Below are 6737 nucleotides of genomic sequence, written 5' to 3'. Positions count from 1 at the left end.
TCCCTTCTTGGCATGATGAGAGGATAAAATCTTTTTTCATCATCTTAAAAAAACAGAATTACCATGTGCAGTCTCAGAAAAATGGTGAAATTGTGTTACATAGTTAAACGAACCAGTTCACACTCATTCTGAAAATTAGCTCAGAGCTTTTTGTTCCAAATTTAACAAACTAAATAAACTAAAAATATACTCTGAGTAGGGCATAATCATATTAGCAAAGCAAAAATTAGTTTGAAAGTTCTACATGTGACAAATGTGCTTGGATGGAAGACATTCGTTAACTTCTTTGTCGTTTGTGGAAGTCTGTCCCTCTGTATCTGTATCATGGGTTCCTCTGAGGACGGATAATTTGCTTTTGCATCATTTATACCCCTACATATCTCCAGCATCCAGCACATCATTTGCTAGATAGTTGATTAAATAAGTAACAAGTTAACAGTCCAAGCCAAATTTCAAACATGTCTTTTCCCCCGTTTAATTGCTACATACTATGTTATAGTGGAGCATGTTTAATAAAATAACACTATCATCTTTGATAGAAAGCCAAAAAAATCAACATTTAATAATAGAGTCGATTCTACCACATGCAGAGCCAGAGAAGACTTCTACTTTTACACTTTATATACTTCTGGATTGTTTTAACTTTTTTTACTTTAAAAAAACATATATTACTTCTGTAATTTAAAAAAAATAGAATGAAAGTCTGGGAATATTTTGTTTTGTCGTGAACATTCACGCTTTAGGAATTTGTTGTTCCTAAAAGGGTGCGGACTGAAGAAAGTTTCAAAGATGCTGAAGCACAAAAACTGTTTAATGTAAAATGTTAGGATTCACATAACTACAACTTGGAAAAATGCTATTGATCCAGATCTCCCCCAATCCTTTGCTAAAGCAATGAAAAAGAAGCATATTTTCTTCCTATTTTAAAGCGACAGATTGTTTTTGCTAGACTGTGTGGGATTGGGAGAGAATCATGTTGTTTTGTACTTCTTAAGTGTAAGTATACCTTATAACTCCCCGCAAAAGAAGGGATAAAAAAATATCAAAGAAGAAGGACAAGTCATAGCCCTTTTCTTTTTCCCCCAGAAATTTTATTCCAGGTTACTAAGAACTTATAGGACAGTTTGCCACCAAACTTACCTAATCGTCTCAAAGCTGTGCCTAACATTAACAAGATTTGACTCTAAAATCCAATGGATGATGACTTAAAAATGAGTTAAATCTTCCCATGTCTTAAGAGTGGGTTGTGTAAAGTGATTTTCTTCCAAAGACTACTGAAAGGAGAGGATAAAAGTAACTTTACAGCAGAGACACCTGACAAACACTATCCTGGCCAGATGCTCAAGGTTAACAGCAACAGTGATAAGCCTGGCCGACGGCGTGTACCCTTGAGATGAGGTGATGAGTGGGCCACCTCACCTCTGTGGTCTTTCTCCCCCAAACCCATTACTGCAGCCTAATCATAAGAAAAATGGGCAAATCCCAATGCAAGGACATTCTACACAATACCTGACAAGCACACCACAAAACTGTCCAAGTTATCAAAAACAAGAAAAGTCTGAAAAACTGTCCCAACCAAGAGGACCCTAAAGAGACATGACAGCTAAATGTAATATAGTATCCTGGATGGGATCCTTCCTAGAACAGAAAAAGACATTAGGTAAAAACTAAAGGAAATCTGAATAAAGTATGGACTTCAGTTAATATCAATGTATTATTATTGGCTCATTGTTATAACAAATATACCATAGTAAATATAAGACGTTAATAATAGGAAAAAATGGCTACAAAGTATATGGGAATTCTCTTACTCTCCTTGCAACTTTTCTGTGAGTCCAAAACTATTCTAAAATAAAAAAAAAACTTTGATTTTGTTAAAGTAAATGAAGTAAGAATAAGACCTGAGCAATTTAATCTTCCAGTGGCAGGAATTAAAGATTTCTTTAGTCGGAGGCAGTGGTACACATCTGTAGTCCCAGCTATTTAGGAGGCTGAGGTGGGAGGATCTCTTGAACCAAGGAGTTTGAGGCCAGCCTGGGCAATATATTGAGAACCCATCTCTAAATTAAAAATTAAGAATTAAAACAAAATAGTTTTAAGATTTTTTTCAAGCATGCAAGTTCTGATTGTTTAATAAATATGCACTAGTCTTTGTGGATTACTCTAAAAATACTCTTTTATGATATACTCAAATTTTGATAAAACCATAAAAAGCTATATCTGAAGAGTGGAACAGATCTTTGTAATAGACTCATTTTTATTTTATGAATGAGTTAGTAAGAAGCTGATAGGCAGAGCAAAAAGGCAAACCCAGTCCCCTTAACTCCACATCCCCAAAGTATGAAGACCCCCACCACAAAATACCAACTGAACACAGGAATCTATTTCTAAGATATCTATCACTCCAATCACAGTCTGCCAGAAATTTGGTATAATTGCCCAATATTTTCCAATGACTTAATTTAAAGTAATTCTAGATATCAGCATAGCTCAATAGAATACTTTAAAAATCATTTCTATGTCTCAATTCTTTGCTTTAAAGCTGCTCTATAGCCCTGGAGTATCACAGCAGGTACATCCAGACTGCCACCTGCTCAAAGTGTGAGCAGGTTTTTGACTTACATCTGGGAACATCCCAGAGAGAAAACGTTCTTACCATACCTTTCAGCCATATGTGCTCTGCCTCAGTGACCTCAAAGGGATGTCAGATACAGTAGTAGCTTCAGGAAAAGAACATGCTTTTTCACTTTCCCATCACTTCTTAGAGTAACTGAGAATCTCTCATGATGTAACTAAAATGCCTTAATCAAGTCCACCTCATAGGCAAGGTTCCTAGGTTTTATAACACCTCAACTCAAGAGCTAAGCAAATCCATTCTAGAGACAAGTCAGGTTTCTTGACTCTCAGTCTGGTACTCTGGATACTAACTTGTATCCACAGTTTTATTCATTTAAATTGTTGGAATCATTGTTATTGAATCTAACATTTCAAACAAACTAAAAATAAATCCAACCATTGTTAAGTTTCATGAAAAATAAGCACAATATCAAATACTGCATTCAAAGATAGCGTATGTTCACCAATAACTACATCTGAAATGTTGGAACTCTCCTGCCATTCAGCAAAGATGTATTCATCCTTACTGAGAGATTCTCTCTAAATTATTTTATCCCATAAAAGGGGATTATAGTGTCCTTAAATCTTATTCTAGAATATTATGCCAACACAAAATACAGTTATCCTTTGGTATCTTCAAGGGATTGGTTCCAGGACATCCTTGGGTACTCAAATCCACAGGTGCTCAAGTCTCTTATAGAAAATGGTATCGATATCATATTTGCATATAACCTACACACATCTTCCTGTATACTTTAAATCATCTCTAGATTACTTATAATACGTAATGCAACGTAAATGCTACGTAAATCGTTGTTATACTGTTTTGGTTTTTATTTGCATTATTTTTTATTGTTGTATTGTTATTTTTATTGGGTTCTTTTCCAAATATTTTCAACCCACAGGTGGTTGAATTCATGGATGTGGAGCTCATAGATGCAGAGGACTGACTGTAATGTAGTATTTTCACTGAGGAAAGACACACTTCAATTTAACATTTTTCCACAACTACCAGCCCTGAAGGAGAATAAGTAGCCACTTTGAGTTGGTTGACTCACCACAACCATTCTAAAGTAGAAGAAATAGCCATATCAACAGGATTCACTTATGGATCAAGGAACAGGTACCACACAGAGTCCACTATGATTGTGTGTCCTGTGCCTGAGCTTCTTAAATACACGCAGTCAAGACCGTCTGGGAAGGAGAGGGTCAAAGAGTAGCTTATTATGCTACTGCCTACCTTTTCAATTTATGGCACACTGTCCAGTAGTAGCTAGACATTTACAGTTTATTTGGTCCAAAAAAAACAATAACGAGCTCCCTCTAGGTAAAAGAAAAAAATTATTCTGTATCAGGCAGTGAAAGTTAGCTTAGGAAAGAATTTCAAGAGACATTTTCTTTCAACGGTATCATAATATTGTATTTCTTGTGATATACTCTAGCCACTTAAACAATAATTATCATCCTCAACTTTACTACCCAAAGAGAAATCACTGGCTGAGAGGAGCAATTTGAAAGCAAGTGTGCAATTTCCTACCAATGTATATTTTATATGTTTGAAGTTGTAGAAGTTGGGCATTATATACAGAAAAGATGGCACTTGGACAGGTAGATAGCCACAGTGTTCCACACTCTAGACCAATGTAACCCAGCAGAACTTTCTGTAATGTTGGAAATGTACTATATCTTTGTTGTCCAATCTGGTAGCCACTAGTCAGACACGGCTACTAAGCACTTGAAATGTAGCTGGAGCAACTGAAGAACTAAATTTCATTTGTATTTAATTTCCATTGGATAGCCATAGTGGCTAGTGGGTACCTCACTGGGCAGGGCAGCTACAGACCAATGGGTTATAACCTCTCTGAAAGAAGTAGGAGGGGCCGGGCGCGGTGGCTCACGCTTGTAATTCCAGCACTTTGGGAGGCCGAGGCGAGCGGATCACGAGGTCAGGAGATCGAGACCACGGTGAAACCCCGTCTCTATTAAAAATACAAAAAAATTAGCCGGGCGTGGTGGCGGGCGCCTGTAGTCCCAGCTACTCGGAGAGGCTGAGGCAGGAGAATGGCGTGAACCCGGGAGGCGGAGCTTGCAGTGAGCCGAGATCGCGCCACTGCACTCCAGCCTGGGCGACAGAGCGAGACTGCCATCTAAAAAAAAAAAAAAAAAAAAAAAAAGAAGTAAGAGGAAGAGCCAGCAAGGGTCAGGGTAAGAGCTAGTTTAGGTACAAAATACCAAATGTGAAGTCTGGAGAGTGTGGGGCTTTGTGCCAGTCATTTCACCATTAAATCTCTTCAGCTGTAAAATAGGAATTTGTGACTCATCTAAGAATGTACTTACTTCTATAAAAGCTTAGGAGCATTTTTCAGATTTTCGTATGAGTCACACAAATCGACCAACAAGATTGTATCTCTTATTTTTTCCACTCTGTCTACTATAATGTTGATGATTGATGATGGTGGTTGATTTAGACTTATGTGATTTTTATAATATAAAGAATTTTATAAACACTGCTAATAAATAATGTAATTAAATCTCCAGATCAAGGGATCTGATATCTTAGTAAATTTATTTGTTCACATAAAGTTCTCTTTTGTCCATACTAAGGATAAGTAGAGATGCCAAGGAGGCAGTTGAATGTACAAGTCTGTAATTCAGGAACAGCTCAAGATGATAGCTTGTATACCCTCTCCAGTTTTAATAGAGTAACATAGTATCTAGGTATTCACTTTATTAAAATTATCAATTCCTGTAAGAGACTATGCCTGCAATCTAGCTCCTATCTTAGTCTTTTCCATAGCACTTTTCTGTTTCATATATCACTGTTTTGCTCACAATATTAAATGAAATGGAATCAAGTTCGCATTGACAATTTAATAACATATCCATATGTATTTTTACATTTGTGTTCTAGTTCATTGCAACAAAACCTTTGGCTAGCAAAAACTTTTCAAAGTTCAAAAACAGCCCATTCATTTCCAACGGTTAAAATTAGAAAATTGCTAACAAATAAAGTTTTACATTTTTCAAAAGTTCTTTGGAATTCATTTTAATGAGATATGAGCTATGGTAAAATATAAAATGTAATGATATTGTAATGTTGCTATGTATGTTAGCTTTTTCTCAACACCCTTTATATAAGAAAACTGCTGCACGTGGTGGCTCATGCCTGTAATCCCAGCACTTCGGGAGGCCTAGGTGGGCGGATCGATTGAGCTCAGGATCTCAAGACTGGCCTGGGCAACATGTGAGACTCCAACTCTGCAAAAAATAAAATTAAACTCGCCGGGCATGGTGGCATGCACCTGTGGTCCCAGCTACTTGAGAGGCTGATGTAGGAGGATTGCTTGAGCCCCGGAGGTTGAGGCTACAGTGAGCTATGATTGCACCACTGCACACCAGCCTGGGCAACAGAGCAAGACCCTGCCTAAAAAAAAAAAAAAAAAAAAAAACTTATACAACACTTAAAAAGGAATTCCTGATGTTGTTAGTTTATCCTTCCACATTTAACTTAAAAATAGATATAAAAAACCTGTTCTGAAATATCACTTAAGATGGCAGTTTTACTACACATTCAAAATGACTGGAAGAAAAGTATTCAGCTCAATGGTTTATGAAACACGCCCATTTTAAAAGCCCTACTTTTCAATTCACTTGATAACATATATTGTACATACAATCTTTCTATCATGAAGCATCTTTAAATATGGAGATTATGGTTTTTTCATCATATTTAAAATGAATACAATTAATTAAATGTTCTCTGAAATTCTGAGGATTAATCAAAGGCGGCTCTTTTCTTGTCACTAAAAAATTGGGTTTTTGCTGCCACCTGTTGACAGTAATTGCAAATGATAAATCTTGTCTCCACAAATCACAAACTTGCATGCTTGAAAAAGTCCTTAGAAACATACAACTTCCTTCATTTTATGCATGATAAAAGGGCCTAGCAGGGCCAAGTGACTTTCCCAAGGTCACTCAAAGGGAGACAGATCTGAGACAAGAACATAAGTTTGGGGGTTTGGGCCTTGGAGTGCAGTGTTGGTTTTCCCATGCCCCTTATTTTCGAACTTATGTAGGCGGCAGAGCACCTGAAATCCATAGTGCTTACCATGAAATACAGA

The sequence above is a fragment of the Symphalangus syndactylus genome, chromosome 2, assembly GCF_028878055.3.
Source record: "Symphalangus syndactylus isolate Jambi chromosome 2, NHGRI_mSymSyn1-v2.1_pri, whole genome shotgun sequence".
In the NCBI taxonomy this organism is placed as follows: Eukaryota; Metazoa; Chordata; class Mammalia; order Primates; family Hylobatidae; genus Symphalangus; species Symphalangus syndactylus.
This window is presented reverse-complemented; position numbering follows the sequence as displayed.